Below are 19,018 nucleotides of genomic sequence, written 5' to 3'. Positions count from 1 at the left end.
AAGCTAAGACTTAAGAGTCCAGGTCTTAGTACAGACTGAAGTAGAGCTGTCTCCTCAAGCAGCACCTCCTAGTAGCATGGCTTCTCAGATGGGCTGGGGGCAGGATGACTGTGGTCTCACATCCCGAAATTAGGGTTCCTGAATATGTCAGAAAGGGATGGGGTTGAGTGAAAGCTCCAACAGAAAAAAATCAGGCAAATGGTATCTTACAGTGACTCCTAAGCCCCAGAAGCCCAGGCTTTCAAAGTCTCAGTCTAAAATCAGGATATTAACCCCACAGACATTGCACACAAAAGAGCTTGGATGAAGAAACACGAAGCATTACTTAAATGAGCTGTGGGTGAGGGGATTATTATTTGTATGTAAAAGGAAACATAGGAGAGATATTTTAACTTCTACCTTTCAGCTCCTCACTGTGGCTTGGATCCAATGCCTATAAAAGTCAGTGGAAAGACTCTCATTGACTTCATGAGAACTGGATCAGGTCCCACATGAGTTACACCTACTTAGGCTCCCTGCCATAGGTGGAGGTAGTCCTGAAAGAGAGAGCAAGTGAAAGGAGTTTAATTTACATGACCTTACAGTTCACTCTCCATCTACAGCTGCTTTTTTTACTAAAGAGGAAACATCTCCAGCACTGCAGAAGAGGAAGGCACACTGCGGTTCATACAGGTATTTTTTCTTGTTGTTTGCAAGGTAAGTGACTTATGAACTCAAAGCCTGTCTTTTACATTTTGAAAATTCTATCTAAAACATTTTCAAACACTTTTCCCAAAGTTATCTGTGATCCTGAGTGCTTCTGTCCTCTTGCTTACACAGTTATCACACTGGCTGCTCCAACTGGCTTCAAGGGGAAACTGGGATCCAGATATTCTGAAAGTCAGGAGCGAAGGATTTCTACTGCAGCAGCCAAAGGAACACAGGCAGCCAAAATAAGAGATCACATGAAGGAGATGGTCTAAACATGCCAGCTGCAAAGTGTAGAGACTGTAATGTGTAATACCTGCTTTAAATTAGATAACGAATTACCTAATGCAAAGTGAAATGAGAGAGTGGAATTAAAAAAAAATTAAAAAATTAAAAACCTATTGGTTGCCCCTGGCAGGATTTAATTTTGGTTCTGCTCTCTTGGCTATTCACTGAGAGACTTACTAATACCTCATGGAAAACTTTACCACTCTTTCCATGTTGAAGCACTTAGAGGAAATGTGTTATATCATGTCATTTTGTTATGTTTCCTCTTTCCCCACTTACTCCCATTGCAGACAGGAATTTTGCCTGAAAGTCAGAAGCTGGATTTCTGGCTGCCATAGACAGGCCTAGCTCTGTAGTGATTTTATTAATTGACTTCAGTAAGGGTTAAACCTCATGCCTGTCCTGAACTGTTACTTTCCCCTACATGTCAGTGCTTGTAAAACTTCCTTGACTAATATGCTTCAAATCAATGACCTTGTTTCCAGGTTGATGAGACCTATTTCTTCACTGATAGCTTCTTGCATGATACCTTGAAGCAAATATTCTGCCAGCACTTCCATGTACGTGGCAATGTGCTGTACCTGCAAGGAACCCATGTCTCTACATTGTCCTGATCCTTTGTCTCTGCACTGGAAGAAATGTTAGGTGTGCTTTGTAACACCAATCTGCCTAGAGAACAAGCTTCAGCCCTGACTCTCTGTCCCCCAGTGTCTAGTTTACTTTCTCACTCTGCTTTGGGATGCCCAAGTTGACTCCAGTTCGAGCATAAGCTTAGGATGCCTCTGCTTCATGGGGTCTTATCATTCCAGAAGGTCTTATAATGCCCAAAGCACATCCAAATGTCTTTACGTCAAAACCCATGTTATGCACACCCTTATATCTTGCTAGAGAAACAACATTCTGGTGGGCTGCAGTGTGTGTCACATTCTTTCAGACTGAATAAACAGGAATTGTACAAGTGATGTCAAGGGATGACAAAAATGTTTGGTGAACAGAGGAAACTAAGTATTGTCTGGTCTGAGTATAATCAGGTTTGCTGTAGAGGTAGGCAGCCCTAAGTTGTATGGATGTAACTTCACCTGTGTACTTGTCCATTCTTTATTTACTGGCATTGCTTTACCCCACGGTATCTATGGATTTATTTAGGTTTAGGCTTGCTGAAGACAGGAATTAAGCTAGGTGCAGTGCTTGGTGGACTTGTGTCCATTTAGTTTCAGACTAGTGAATTTAGACAGTCTAAATATTTTGAAGTGTTGCAAACATCTGGTTACACAGAAATACTATACAGTAAAAAAGAAATAATGACCCAGTGTTTCCGCCATTTCCCATCTCAAATCCCTTTGTGACCACAGGCTTTCCTTTTAGGGAAAAGCTATCCAGCATGCATTGCAATAATACAATGCAAGATATCCAGCATTCAGTGTTAAGGGCTGTTGGTTGTAATCGAACCTGGAATTCAGCAGTCCTCTGAGTGTTTTATTATCCTGTCTGGCGATAAATATCCTTGTGTGCATGGTGTGAGCTCTGTGGAAGCTCTTTGCTAGGGGAAGGATGGTCCTGTGGGAAAATTATTAGAGTTTTAACTCAGACAGTGGTGTTCTGGCTTTACTGCAGCTTTTCTGTATATACACGAGTCACTTTATTTTCCTTCTTTTGTACAGATTCTGTGTTCTCTGCTTACAAAATAAAAGCCCAACAGTCTTGTCTCAATTACACATAAGTGTAGCAGGTGCAGGTTCTTACTGCCAGGTACGCAGGACCTGTTCTGTTTGCATGGATCTCTTAGGCTCTACAGTGAGGCAGCTACTTAGGAAACCATGTATGTACAACTCATTGGAAGTAGTTTAATACATATCAAAAATCAAAACAGTAAAGATTATTAGTTTCAGGTAGTCATCACAGCTGTGGCAAGGAGAAGTGGTCATCCTCCCACTTTAAAATGATTGCGGAAAAGAAAGTGGTTTAAATACTGACAAAGTAAGGCACTGTTTGTACAAACTGAAGAAAAAGAAGCAAATTCCTGTTCTCCTTATGACTGGAACACAAAAGAGAAGTGACCAGTCCATGGCTTGTATTTCTGCTAGTGCCCAGGATTGTATTTCTGCTAGGGTTGCAGTGCCCACTGTAACATTTTTGGTTTATTGGCTGGGGCAGTACAGCTCCTGAGCTGATACCTGCACCAGCTCCACTTACCTGTAATTGAGACAGCACACCAAGAAATGCTAGCAGTGCTAGCTCCCAAAAAGCAGTCACAGTGACAACACCTGCCAGATTGGCTTGGCTTTACCCTGTGCAGCATGTATTTGTGAAGTATGGTATGCAGGAAGGGTTTATTGCTCCTAATATGTGAATCATTGACTTGTTGGACTTTGTTCCTGGGAGAGAACCATCCTGATGGATGTGACAGGTGAAAAGGCATCATGTACCTCTGAATGTAAAATACAAACTGAGCTCTTTCTCATTTGCATGCCTGTGGCAGAGGGCTGCTGAGTGTATTTTTGGAGCAAAAGCCACAACTCAGCCACAGAAATGTTTTCCCATTGCCATCTGTTTGGCTTTTTAAGCATTATGCAACAAGGGTGCATAACTGAACAGAACACAGAGCAATGCCAGGTTGAAGTATGTCTCTAAGTCTTCAGGTCTGTTAGGAAGGTCTTTGTGACTGTCCTGAAACAGGAGTGATGGATATCCTGGAATTATTCTGGGTGTCCTTGGAGTTTTTCATGTGCAAGAAGTAAAAGTTAGTAGCAGGGCATGGTTTAGTGTGGCTAAATACAGAATCTCTTCATCTGAAAGTTAGCAATGAAATCACCAGAATGAATGAATGAAGAGTGTTAAAGATGGGGACAGGGAACCTAGCTCCATTCCAGGCTTCCTTGTCTAACATCTGGAAACATTAGGGCCCATGAAATCACAAAGTTTAGCTGCTCATAAATAACACCAAACAAATTTGGCCATTACTGCTTCAGTACCCAGCCTTTTCAGTCTGTGTGGCATTGAGCGTTGTGGTCTTGTCAGCTCAATTTGACCGATCTACAGACAAATTGGGATATTTGCCCATTCTCCGCTGGGCTGTGTGGAGACGCCCTTCAAAAATAACACATCCACTTGAGAGTCAAAATTTTAAATGAAGTCAGTGGGACTCCACAACCAGACCTCAAGTTGCTAATGGTGGTTAGGCTGTGTTCCACTTTGTGTAGTGAGGACTGTGCTACTTAGAGAACTTCTATTGTCAAAAATGTGGAAGCCTTCATTATCTTCTTTCAGCAGTAGTTAGGGTTTTATACAATATAATATATAATAAAGAACATAACAAGAAAGATAAGCAACTACAAAGGAGCTCATGTTCCCTGTTCACCTTAGCTGGTGCCTGTAGGTCTCTGGAGGGCATTTTATGCATAACTTTCAGTATATAAACAAGCTGAGTAGGACTCTATTGAGCATGAAGGTAACATTGAATCAGCTCTCTTTGTCCCTTTGCCTCTTCTGAACCCAGGGATTGTTGAACCAAGGGCCCCAAAAGAAAAATATAGCTCAGAGACAGAGACGAATCAAGTGCAGGCAGCTGCAGGAGTGAACCCCTTTGACTGCCATAACTGAAAGCCAAAAATGACTTGGTAGGGTATCTGTGATTAGGTAAAGCTTGTAATTTGTGTGTTGCTGTAGTCAGCTCAGTGGGATTTGGGGACAAACAGCTGCTCTATGTTACATATAGTTTGGAATTTTGCAGCTTTTATATAACTTGCCATTCAATGGTGGAAAGGGAGCTGGAAAAATGAGGGAAGGGCTGGTGATCTGAACTCAGGGTCCGTGGGCAAGATCTTCTGGGGGATAAAGCAGCATCTGATATGATGTTCTTTTCAGCTGGATTTGTAAGGAGAAGGAGTCACGTGGCTCTTTTATTAGAGCAGAAGTAAGAACTTGAAGAATTTTCAGACTTGGTGATGAGTCTCAAGTTTCCTCTTTTTCTTGGTGGCTTTCTCAAACTACAGTTGAATGTGGCAAATATAGGAGAGCTATAAGACAAGTGATAACTTCACAGATAGAATAATAAAATCTCAAGAAAAAGATTTCCCTTGTCACTATGCAGTATTTTGCAAACTATTCGAGAATTGAAGAAGACACTCTTAAAGACCAGCTTTTTTTTTTTAAAAAAAAAAGTAAGAGAACCTGGCAATGACATATTCTGACCACTTGGCCTGGAGTGGAGAGAATTATTGGAGAAGGAGGTAAATAGATTGCAAAATCTATGAGCAATATATCTGTGTTGAAATATTCTGGCATTCTGATAAGAAGTCTGCAGTTCCAAAACTTCAACTTCCAGAACTGTACATTTTTAAATGGCAAATATTCTGATCAGCTCATGTGCTAAAGAATATGCTTGATTCTCTTTCTGTTCTCTAAGGGGTGGGGGGAGGGTTTTGTCAGGTTTTTCAGGTTTTGTCTCACAGAGGGAAATGCCAGAGGGAAACGCTAAAATTCACTCTTCTGCAAAGCCCCTAACTACTTGATGAAATCATCTCTAATTTGCTCTCCAGAAATACTACATGCAGCTTTGTCCAATTTGGGGTCCTGTGGATAGGTCTCTATGATAATTTGATTAGATTACAGTTTAATCTCTGGAAGAGTAACTGGATACTCACAGATTTCTTGAGTTTAAAGCCAAAAAACTGCAGGCGGAGAGCATATGAGTTTGACTTCCTAAATTACAGTTCCTTACTATTTCATTAACTTATCCCAAAGCTGAGAGCAGTAATTGGCATCAAAGTAAGGCACACATTCCAGGAAAGCATTTGGTCTTGATGTACATGTAAAGATGACATCAGGAGATGGCTGGGACATTGCTGCTCTGACAGCATTGCACCTACAGCACCAGTGGTGTTGCTTCATTCTGTCCTGACTTTACACCCTGGATCTTTGTGTCCTTGTTCAAAGGTCTCATCTTCTCTCAGTGAAGTAAGAGTTCAAAAAGGGTAAATGGAAGTGCATTTTAATGGTTCAAGATCAAATCCTCATTGATGGAGGGCAAGGCTACCCTAGGTAGATATGATGACACTATGAAGAATATTTATCCTGTTTAGTTGGTACATAAGTCCAGAGCAGTGTTTCTCTTAAAAAAATCTAGGCTCTTTGTTTTTGTCTTGCTACTAGAGAAAATGTAGGCTGAAGGATATAGGTGATGTTTAATTTGAATATGGTCCATAAGTATCAGGCAGTGGGACATATCTTTTGAATCATAGTGTGTGTGTTGGGGGCAGGAGGTGGGATAATCCCATTGTGCAGGTGTGACTCAGATATAAAAAATGCTTTTGTTTTGTATGTTTTTTTGTTTGTTTGTTTTCATTTTTTAATTGTAAATAACAACAATTCTGTTAAGTAATGAAGGAGATTAGATTTGAGGAAAAAAAAAAAAAAAAGGACCATTATGAAAGCAGGGAAGTTTCAAAAGGCCTAGACAGGAAGTGAGATCTTATGTCATGGTTCAAATCATCAGAAACTGGACACCTAATCTCTTCAGATGGTCCCAGCGTAGAATGATTAATTGATCAGTAAGAAGAGACTGCCTTCTTTGGCTGTAAAGTTTTGGAGTTTCCTAAGCATGTCATATGGAAGGGTTGAAAACATCCTTTATGGTCAGTCATGGTGTCTGAAGTGAGAAGAAGGAACTTGTCTTCCTGACCTTAAGCTCTTCAGCAATGAAGCCTATAGCTAATCCAGGAATCCCTACCAGGCAGATTTCAAACCCAGATTCTTACCACAGTTTTTATCTTACTAGATCTGACACACATTGATAGGTACAACTGAAAGGAAATTTGGCAATATCTTATATCCATCATGCTGAAGGCTCTGCATGAAGACCATGCAACTTTATAACCCACTAAGCATCAGATATGGAGCAATGTTTGCAAGCTAGGACCAGCTGTCAAGCCTCTAAAGAATTCCCAAACATTTGGGTTCAGGTTTAAATGGAGAGACGAGGGAGGGAATGTCAATGCCGTTACACGCATACTATCACTGGCCGTGGTAGAGTGCATAAAGAATCTTTGCAAATGTAATAATCCTCCTTGAGAGACATGAACATAAAACCTAAAATGTGTTCCATATGTTCCCGGGTCCTGTTGCTGCTCTAATTCCAGCTGAAAGCATAAAACTTAGCAACCTTTATATTGATGCTAAACACATTGCGTCACTGCTCACATTGATATGTTTTACACTAATACAATTAAACTTGTTTTAACATAATCCTGATAAGATAAACACCATTGCTGTCATGATAAACATTTCAGCTATATATCTTTTCAAAATAAAATGGGAAAAAGGCATGTTATCCAAACCAATATGAAGAGAGCATTCCTCTGCCATGCTCTGAGATTTGCTTCTCTATTGTTTTTACCGTTGAGTATTGTGCAGAGTTGAATGTTGTTGCTGAACATGTGAAAGCTGTCACAGCTAATATTGTGTGCCTCCTACTTTGAATATTAATAACAAACTGAAAAATACCACTCAGACTCCTTGGATAAAAAAGCATTCTGCAGTTGGAGTATGCCTGTAAGTACATCTCAAGACTACCCTTGCATATTGCAAGCTACCTCTAAAAACATAGATCAACTCCCAGTAAGAAAAGAGCCTCAGCTCCCTAAGTCTGCAAGTGTTCAGATTTCTTTGTAAAGGGTTAAAGCTGCAACATCTGAAACTTGGTGTGACAATTGGATTTATTATCTTTTGACATTATTATCTAATTATCTAAGTATTATCTAATGACAATTTTATCTTCTTTGAAAGACTTCCCTGCAATTTTGATATGTATCTAGTACTCCCAAGAAGCAAAACATTGGACTTATGACCTTCAGATTTTCAGTCTGAAAGCAGTTGAGGAAAAACATCTTGCCTATTTTGAGTAAACCAAATCAGCATCACAGAGGAATGTGTGAGTGCATGCAGGTAGGAGAAGACTGGCTGAGAGCTGGCAGTGTTATAACAGCCTGCTCACGTGTTATGCCTTCTGCTTCATTTCTAATGTTCATCCGCTTTAAATGGTCCAGTGGATAAATGTTTACAGTGACCTGATTGGGTCATTTCAATGACCTGAACAGCAGCAAGATCTAACCACCTGCACAAAAAGCCTAAGAGAAAAGCAACATTTCAGATCTGTCAAGTCATTGCATTAAAAGGAAATAGGAAAGGGTTAGCAAAATGATGGACCAATTTTGACTCTAAATGTTTCAAACCAAGCTAGCAAGATACTGTTTGTTCCTATTGCCAGGGCAAGGCATGCAGGAAGACAGGAGAAAATGATGTGGAAGCAAGAAAGGAGTCTGCTGCATGTCGATACAGTTATTTTTTACTTAACTCCATTGACAACTTCATGATATTGAGGTCACGTAGCAAGAGGAAGAAAGAAAATCTTGCCTGACCAAAATGGTAAGAAATGTAGTATTTCTCATGGGAATTTAGAAAATATCCTGTGTAAAAGAGTTTGGGGTAGAATTTACTCATATCTTGGATCTAGACCAGAATCCATTTGGGTAACCACAGTCTAGAACACTGAAAAGGCCTAAAAATATGGAGACACTGCAAATGAAGCCAGACACTTCAATTCCTCATCTTCCCAGAGACAGAAGTCTTGGCACTGAGCATAAATCAAGAAAAAGCAGGTGGGCAAGACTTCACCTGAGATCTGAAAATAACTACCTATCTGAGACAGAAAAGGATTTACATTTTTGTTTATAAATTATTATTAATAGAGTTGGTACATCATGCCTACAGCAAAAATAGCCCCCACTCTTCATGTCCAGACAACCCATTGTCAGGTACTGCTGTTCCCTCCCATTACACTCAGCTACAATTACTGAGTGCCACCCTGAAAAGCTTTACATGTCCAGAGCAAGGACATGTGATAGTAAATATGTATGTATAATTTACCACTGATGGATCTTGCAGTGTGGCTTTCTGGCTTCAGATTTTTCCTTCCTTCCTTCCTTCCTTCCTTCCTTCCTTCCTTCCTTCCTTCCTTCCTTCCTTCCTTCCTTCCTTCCTTCCTTCCTTCCTTCCTTCCTTCCTTCCTTCCTTCCTTCCTTCCTTCCTTCCTTCCTTCCTTCCTTCCTTCCTTCCTTCCCTCTTTCCTTCTCTCTCTCCCTCTTTCTCCTTTCTATCTCTCTCTCTTTCTCTCTTATTTTTCCTCTTTCTCTCTTTCCCTCTTTCTTTTTCTCTTTCTTTCTCTGTCTTTTTTTTTTTTTTTTTTATTTTTCCCCTCACATGAATCTTTTTAGAAGTTAGAAGTCTAAAGCTACTAAATGTTGTGTGAGTTTAGGAGAGGTTTAAAGGATCCACCCTCACTGCCTCTCACCAGTGCTCCTCCTGAGCAGATCTGTCAGGTCTTACACTTCCTGTGCAAAGCTTAACTGCCCAGCTCAGGCGTCTCAATCTGCCACCCTGGCAATTCACAGGTATTGGCACTTGGGCCTCCCACTGTCATCAGGTCTTTACCTTCATGGTTGTCTACCAGAGTCTTGATCTGCTGAACAGCTTTCCTGTGAGGTAGAGAAGGCAAGAGGGACAAACCACAGGCTGGGGACATGCGTCTCTTTTCAGCTGCACATCCTGACTTCTTACTACCACGTGTGCCAGAGGGAGAGGCAGGTACCGCTGTGTTTCCCCGGCCTGCGTGGCAGTGTCATGAGCATGGCTTCGTAGGACTTGTATTTAAAGTAAGTTAATTCCACTGGAGTTTTATGGGCTGCTATGGAAAATCAAGACTTCTTGTTTACAGAACTTGCTACAAGAGGATTTAAAATACTTATTGTTAAAACAAACAAACAAACAAACAAATAAATAAATAATCAGGCAGGAATTCATTATGTGTGTTGTGGTCTTTTTTCACTTCTGAGATACCATCTCTTAGATTTTCTTCCATCTGTGAATTGTTTCTCATGTAAGCTCATTCCTAGGCATTCACCATTTGGAAATAGAGTTTAGAAATTAACAAGTACTTTGCAAATCCACCCCTATCTCCAAATGTTGACACATCTCTGTTGCTCGCCAAGGACTTCTCAAGAATTGTGCTGTTACTTCTATGCAGGTTGTGAGCTTAGAGGGTGTATAAATGGTTGCTTATCAGGCAACAGAGCCCGCAAGTCTTGCTTAAGGTAACCTACTGGCTTGTAGCTAGGGCTCACACACTTGCTGGGACCCCTGTGCCCCATGGAGCACTGCTAGGAAGGGAGCTCCCCAGCTGCAATTGGTGGCCATTCCCTATGACCCCTGTTCCGTTCTTCTCCCTGGTCACAGCAGTACCTTAAATGCTGGTAGTGAAGAAAATTAGGAGGTACTTTAAATCCTCAGGCCATCTCCCGTGATGAGCTCACACAGATGCAGTGACATATACTGCACTCTTCCAACAGGTACAACTTCTTCATTTCCTGAAACTTACTTAAGTGCCAGAACACCATTTATAGGGACAGCAGTGGGTGGGGGGAGAGGGTGGGACACCTGCAACCCATTCATACTGCTTGAAGAAAATACTGCTTCACAAAGACTTGAGGTGGGTATGGGAGGTTTCAAGGAAGCTTTTGTTTTGCAATGGCTGTGGTATGATTGAAGAAATCTCATCTAGGCAATGCAAGGAGAGGTGCCCCTCTCTTTCCTTCCTGCTTACTTTGGGGTAGAAGACTGAGATTTTTTTACATGCTATCTTTGTTTCCAGACATGAAAAGAGGGTAAGTAGCTTTCAGGGATTATATTCCTTTCACCTAAAGAGTACCTACAGAAGCCAGTGGTCTAGCTTTTAATCAATCTCACCATAGAGATATGGAAGCAAAATAGCTGATAAGCAGAAAAGCAAATATCCGTGGAGGGCAACATGTATTTAAAACCTCTTCAGCAACATGCAGATTAGCTCCAGAGGCTCAGTGCTACCTTCTGAATCAGTACTGAGAAGGCAGATAGGAGAGGATCTCCTTTTTAATCCCAGGACAAGCTACACTTCCTCTTCTCCCAGGGCCTGAGTGTTCCCATCTGCAAACTGAGGTTAACATTATTAATCTTCTTTCTTATGTGATCAGAAAAACACAGAATAAAAATACTAACAAGCAGGTGGTCTTATTATCATTACTTATGTAGGTAAAGTCACTGCTTAGTTTAGAGCCATAGGCTGTAGAAAATGCAATGTTCCAACTCAGAAGCATTTTGGCTTCTGCTCTGCAGCTCCTTTGTTAAAGAGGAACACCTCTCCAGTGTGGGACTGTTTGATCTATTGACAGCCAAGGTGGTGAGAGTCTTGGCCACCCAGCATGAAATAGCATTTTACAAACAAATGCAGCATGAGACTTTTCATCAGCGCCCATCTAAAAAGGTTGTTACCCAAACTGAACTAATTAAGCAGGTTCTGGGTTACAGGAAACTCCTGTGGGGTTACTTTTACGGAGCAGGGTCCCCAGGAAGGAGACATCTGTAGAGAGAGGCTTGGCTCTGAGCGAGTGGTTCCTGAACAAGGAGACACTGCCAGAGGGACAAGCCTTATCTCGGGCTCTGGGCCCCAACCCTAACAAGCTGCAAATATGTCTTGTCAGCTCATTGCTGAGCACATCAGAGTGGAGACTGGGAATGGGTCCAAGCACAGGTAGATAAAAAGGTGTGTTACAGCTTTGTCTCCTTGTATCCGTTTTCCAGATCTAGTAATTAGTTTCTTAACTTTGTATTTTAGCGGGCTAAAACTCGCTTTACTTTTTACCTAAATCTTGTCTGCTGTGCAGACTGATTTCAGGGCGATATGGCAACTTTGGAGGTACTCTGCTCTACAGGGAGGAATAAATGAACCTGTGTCTCTGCTAGAGCACTCGGGACCCCAGGAGACAACTGAGGGTCCCCCAGTCCCCAGGTCACTGAATTGCACAGACCAGTTTCAAGGCTGCTGACAGTAATGCCCAAGTGGAAGCTTCCCGGCAGTTTGTGTGAGGTAGAGCAGAGACAGTGTATTACTGAGCAGGGCACTGAGAGACAGCTTGGGAGAAATGGGGTATGGGTCTCTCTCTCTCACTATTCCCTGCCAAAAAGTTTTGAGATACTATTCCCTTCACTCTCCCATCAAACATGTGCCTTTACTAAAGGTTTGGTGGTAAAAATCAACCAACCTGTCATCAGTAACTTGCAACAGCCTCACACAGCAGTCCAAGTACGTATTTCTTTTTGTGGTCTATAAAAAAAATGTCTCAGGCAATTTGGTCAGAGATAGGCATCTTAGCTACATGTATACCACCACATTTTCTGCTACGTGGCCCGTGTCCTGTCCACCACAGTGTTTTATTTATTTATTTATGTTTGTTTGTTTGTTTGTAGTGTCTCTTGAAGGACTCCAGTGCTCCCTCAGCCTTGACTCTGAGTATATATGACAAATACAGAAAATACAGTGCAGGGCATACTGGGAGGTTCTGGGACATACAAGTGCTCAGGGAAGATGCAGTCAAGGTTTACAAACTTTTCCAGGGTGGAAGAAATAAAATGATATTTTGGCAACACACTAACCAAAGGAATGCAGTTGAGTTTTATTCAGGAGAAAAAACAAAGTTGGTTTGTTATGCGTAGTCAGTCTCTGGCACATAAACATTACAGGAGAAAATTCCTTTAATATAGCCATTACTTGACACCTATAATGTGACAGCACTTAAAGAGAGGCAAGGGTGGAAACACACAGATTGCAAACACAGAGACAACGTCAGAAAATGACACTGCTGTAGCTGTGAAGGGCTAATTCTGAAAGGATGGCAAGGTCATGTCTTCAGCCAGCCATTTAGTCAAAAGGTTGGTGATGCTGCCACATGCAAAGGTCAGGGAAGGTGCTAGTTCCTGTGACATAGATATCACTGCTCTGCATGGCTTCTCGGATGCCATTGTCTCCATTTAATCTGGATTTTATTTCAAATCCTGATACCATGATGCTTGAACCTATGAATCCCCTTTGGTCTCCATGTAATGGGAACTACGGCATCTCTTAACAGACAAAAAAGACACCTGTAGACTAAATAATCTCTGACTGTTAACTCACTCTGTTGAATGTCTGGGATTATTGGTTTGTCTTTAGCACCATCTCAGTGAATGTAATGATAATCAGCAGCTGCATCTTCCAGTCTGATAATACTGTGGCCATAGACACACTCTGGGGAGGGTGGAGGGATTATTTTGGCTCACTGACCATCTGCACTGCCTCAGGTAGGAGACCTGAATTGATTAGGCTTTTCTCCAGAGAACTACAGCATTCCTTCTTTTGTATCCAAGCCAAAAAATAACAGCAGAATAGGCCTTTTCTTCTGGTAACCCAGGGGTCTTTTTTTTTTTTTTTCTTTCTTTTTCCCTTTTTCTTTCCATTCCTGTTCCAAATCAGGAAGTGCAGAGGGTTGTCAAAATAAACCAACCCCTCTTGTTAACCAACCCCTCTTGTCCTCCACCACAGCCATGGTTTGTGCAGTAGCATCCAGATCGAGCCTGATGTGCCTCTGACTGCGTATCCCTGAACAGCTTGACTTTGCTGGCTGGAGAAGAAATCTGTTGATTGCTCCCTAAACAGTGCAAGAGGGTCATCTTCTGCACTGTTGAACCAGACAGAGCAGCATACCACAGCAACCTGGGCTACTGACAGGGAGGGTCAGATTCTGGGCTACTCAGGTTAATTGGGGGTTATTACAAGAGGTGTTCTTGCAAATAGTAAATCCAGAGTTTACTTGGATTATTGTAGCTTCTTCCAAGCACATGTTCTTGTAAACAGGTCTGTGTAGTCTTGCAGACAGCAGGTACAGTCACTGTCTATGTCCAGGTATGTGTATCAGACAAAGCTTGCTTGTTCCCAGTAAGCACTGCAAAACTGACTAAAATAAAATAAAATAAAATAAAATAAAATAAAATAAAATAAAATAAAATAAAATAAAATAAAATAAAATAAAATAAAATAAAATAAAATAAAATAAAATAAAATAAAATAAAATAAAATAAAATAAAATAAAATAAAATAAAAAGGAAAAAGGAGAAATTTAAGGGTTGATTAAAAAAAAAAAGTAGATATATGTTATAGAGGAGCATATTCAACATCTTCATCGATGACTTTGGTGAGGGAATATTGTCTGCCCTCAGCAAGTACACTGATGACACAAAGCTGGGAGGAGTGGCTGACATGCCAGAAGGCTGTGCTGCCATTCAGTGAGACCTGGACCAGCTGGATAGATGGTCAGGGGGAAACCAAATGAGGTTTAATAAGAGCAAGTGTAGAGTCCTGCACCTGGGAAGGAACAACCGCACGTATCAGTACAAGCTGGGGGATGACCTGCTGGAGAGGAGCTCTGAGGAGAAGGATCTGGGGATCATGGTGGACTACAGGCTGACCATGAGCCAGAAGTGTGCCCTCATGGCTAAGAGGGCCAATGGGATCCTGGTGTGCATAAAAAGGAGCGTGGCCAGCAGGTCAAGGAAGGTGATCCTCTCCCTCTACTCTGCTCTGGTCAGGCCTCACCTGGAGAACTGTGTCCAGTTCTGGGCTCCCCGGTACAAAAAAGACAGGGATCTCCTGGAAAGAGTCAAGCAGAGGGCCACAAAGATGATACGGGGCCTGGAACATCTTCCCTATGCAGAAAAGTTGAGAGACCTGGGTCTGTTCAGCCTGGAGAAAAGAAGACTGAGAGGGGATCTCATCAATGTGTATAAATACCTGAGGTGTGGGAGACAGAGGGATTTGGCCAACCTCTTTTCATTGTTTTGCAGAGACAGGACAAGGGGCAATGGCCACAAGATAGAGCACAGGAAGTTCCACACCAACATGCAAAAGAACTTCATGGTGAGGATGACGGAACACTGGGGCAGGCTGCCCAGGGAGGTTGTGGAGTCTCCTCTGGAGACACTCAAGGCCCGTCTGGACACCCACCCGGGCAACCTGCTCTAAGGAACCTGCTTTGGCAAGAGGGTTGGACCCGATGATCTTTTGAGGTCCCTTCCAACCCCTTCAATTCTGTGATTCTGTGATTCTGACTGAGTGGCTTGTGAACCTGTAGTACTCAGCCAGTCAGCCAATGAGGAAATGGGGGGGGGAGGTAATCAGGTATCTAGTAATACGGAATAAAAGGTTATTATATGTTTACTATAATGCACTTCTATTGGCAGGATGCCTGCCATTGTAATCATGAATAAAATAGCTTCACAGAAGATCCTGTCTGAAGAAAATTATTGAGATTTTTCTCACAAGGTCTTTTTCAACCTTAATAATTCTATGACTCTATTCAGATTAGGATCTGTCTCACCTGTGTCTTTTGTATATGCTGTGGATGCATCTTCCAAATACATTTTAATTGTTTTCAAGGTAAACCAGTAAGAGGAGAACAGTTTAAGATCCTAAGTTTTTGGGGAGTATTGTGGACAGGACAAAAAGAAAAAGGGGTAAAAAAAGTTTTTAATCACAGCTTCCACTCTCATGGAATATACTTATACCTAATGCACACACTAATGAACAGAGGATTTAAAAATTGATAGCAATGCTGAGAGCAACAAAGCCTTACATGCTTCTGGCCAAATTCCCTCTCATAAACCCCGAGTGAGGCTAAGGGGAAGGTGATAAAGAATCGTACGATTTCAAGATGAGAAAAAGTAAACTAGTCTTTCCACCTGAGTGCAATGCTGCTTCCTCTAGTATATCCTCTTGGATATACTAGATATACTAGATTCATTGCCTGAATGACTGGAAATGTTAATAAAAATATACATTAGGTAATAATAGATTGAATCCTCTGATGTGTCACTGTGAAGTGTGGTTCAGCTGGCAATGCCAGTGTTTATGACACCTTTCCTCAGTATTCAGCTAAGCAAAGGCCAGCTAGCTTCAGAAGTATTTTGGAAAGAATGCAAGCCATATATCTACAGGACCAGACATCATCACTGTATCTGTCCTTCTCCAGTCTGACAGGCATCAGGGGCTGAACCATTCTGCTCATCAGAAAGGAATAACTTATTCTCACAGATTATAGGAGAAGAGGGAAAGAGGGTGAGGCTAACAACTCAGACAGGATTATAATTACACCCATAGCTGGGGATCTGCTAGAGTGTTGTCATACAATGTGGCTAAAACACAGTAAGAAATATCAGCCTCATTTTCTGAACTGCTTGCAACCCCTGTTACTTGACAAATCACACTCATCTCTCCCGCTTTAGCTTCTTCTCTCACTGGGAACTCTGTGAATTTCTGGTAGCATCTGGATGTTCCTAAGATTTGGGGTTAGCAGTGAAGTATGAGAACTTTGTCTGGTATCATTAGATACTCAGCACTATGTAATGTATGATATTCAGCTTCTTAGAAGCCAGGTAGCAAAGATGTAGACATCCTCCTGTGGGACTGAATGCAGCTCAGAATATTTAACAGGTTTTGGTGTGATGTGGGAACAGCTACCATTCTCCACAAATCCACTAATACAGGAAGTTTTCCGAAGAAGGCAGGACAAATCACTAGATGTGTTTCATAGGACATTATGTTACCCAGTAAGGTGTTGGGGGAACAACTTGTTTCAGGACAAAACAGTAACAAATCACCCCCCCCAAAAAAATTTTCACAAAAATTAGAAATTTCCTTTCACTTGAAATGATTTATTCTAGTCCATCTGTTCGTGTAATCAACTTGTAATTTCTTCATCAAAAAGCAACAACAACAAAAAAAGGACATCTGATATCATTACTCTAGGTTCTTCTCCTCACAGTCCCCCGGTAATACAGTTTTCAGAACTTAGAAATTTTTGGAAATTATTTTGCTATCAACAAAATGTGGCCTTTTACAACGTCATTGAGAATGACCTTACGCTGCATAAGCCCTCAACAGCTCACAGACTTTTTTACTCCCCTGGAATAGTAGTATTGAAAATCGATATCTGAAAGGATGACATACGGTAGTGATGGTTGTCATGTCAGATATGGATAAGCTGTGGAGGTTTTTTTATTTTATTTTATTTTATTTTTCTCTAAGCCACATAATTCAAAAACAGGTACATAGCCAAACTACTTTGTTATTCATATTGTTGTACATCTTGTGTAAATCCATTAGTTGGCTAGGGTTAATTCTGCTGTAATTTCCCGTATAATAATATTCTTGTTCTGCTCCTGACTGGCACCTATTTAACATGGATTCAAAGATCTGGATGTGGCCCCAGCAAGTTGTAAGTATAGGTTCATGTGCTCATTTGTTGTTTCATTGTGAACAGACTATTTACAGAGTGAAGGCCAAGCTGTGTTTTCAATTATGCCAGAACATACCTGGATTATTGCCACTGCCTTCATGGGTTATATTGGCCTAGAGTAACTCAGATCAGAATCTGGAGTGGAGAGGCAAAGTCCAAGGGGTATTTTAGGAGAAGCCTGTTCTTCATTGGCTTTTAGAGAAAGCAGTAGTCAGACTTAGGGTGGGAGGAGTAAACAAACATATATACACCCATCATTGCTACTCTAGTTCAGAGGCTGTCCGTGGAATCCCAAGCATCTGGATCTCATTGCCGCACTGGCCTCATTGAAATAATTATTTAATTAGTCTCCTTTTCACTTTCTCTTTCTCTCCTCCCTTCTGTTTTCTTCACTACTCAATTCCCAGATGCAGACCTCAATTTGAAACACCCTACCAGAAGTGAACTTCCTCCATGGAAATTTGATCTGTAGGAAAACATTTCTATTCAGTCTCAAACAAACATAATGCTTTCTATAATATTGATTGCATCCCGTCATTAGAAACCTTCCCCTCCCTACAGCAACTAAAAAATGCTATTTTTCATTCTGTATTTTCTATTAACTGGTCATGAATTTTGAAACAAGAATGCCAGCTTCGTAGCCATTCCAGCTATTCCTTGGCATATGACTCTGTATAGTGGCCACTACTTGCAGAAGCTTCCAAAGCCACCGTAAATACAGATCTGATCTTGATTGGGAACAGAGAGTACCAATCTGAAGCTTCCTATCAGCAGTTTATTAAGGAGTAAAATATTCTTCTGGATGGGAAAGATGGAAGGTGTTTCCAAAAAAGCAGAAATATGATTAATCCTGCCCAGAGGTGAAAGCTGCAACAGTCAGGAAAGCCATGTTAGCACTGCCAGATCTCCAAAAAATAAATGTTTCTAAGGGACCAAATGGAGCATAACATGTTTTCTCATTTTGGCTGTCCTAGAAAAAAGCATGAAAAGAATAGAGATTAAAACTTTTTATTTTGTTGTTGTTGTTGCATTATAATGATGCATCCCTCTCTAACACTATGATGATATGGGCCTGTCTGGACCCATGGACCAGAGTTGATCCAAGGCTCAGTACAGAAAAACATAGACCTGTTGATATGCATATCATTTCATATACCTGTTCAAAGCTGAATTTTGAAGTTAGAAGGCTTTTTGAGTCATCATTTCCATCCACACATTTGGTAGAAGTGTTGTCTGGATACTATTTCCATGAAATTCAGTGACTACATTTCTGTTTATATCAGTATGGTTACTTAGCTTGAAAATTCTAGGAGGCAGCATGTAGCTTTGTGGTGCAATGCCAAGCACTTCAGAGATCCTGTCCCTGAATCAAGCTTCCTCAACACAGATAACTAACTGGTCTATACCCAGATCTGTGATGAAAGGAGAATACAGCACCAGCTAGCAGCAAGGCTAGCTAGAAGGATTTGGTTCCAGTCCTGCTAACCAATTCTATGCATCCACCCCTCACTCTATAGAAAAGATAAATTATCTATCAGACCAGAGAGGTTTTCAAGCATCTGACTTCAGAACAACCGTTCCGGCTTGATTCTTGGTTACAAAAAAACATTATTAACAGTAAGTCATTATTGTCATGTAATGAAATGCCACCTTCTGAAGAAGCTAAGACTAAGCAAAGTCTGTTTCTCCTGAGGAACTAAAACCTAGCCCTTGAGAAGGAAAGCTGCAATATAAACATGTACAGCAATGACATCCAGCCACCACAATTTGGCTTATGAGAGAGCAGATGAAAAAGTGTCAGGAGACTGAGAGTCATTTATCTTAAGTCTCAATCCTCATAATCCTTATGA

Source organism: Aythya ferina (genome assembly GCF_964211825.1).
Source record: "Aythya ferina genome assembly, chromosome: Z".
NCBI lineage: Eukaryota > Metazoa > Chordata > Aves > Anseriformes > Anatidae > Aythya > Aythya ferina.
The sequence above is the reverse complement of the archived record's forward strand: the minus strand, read 5'-3'. Positions refer to the sequence as shown.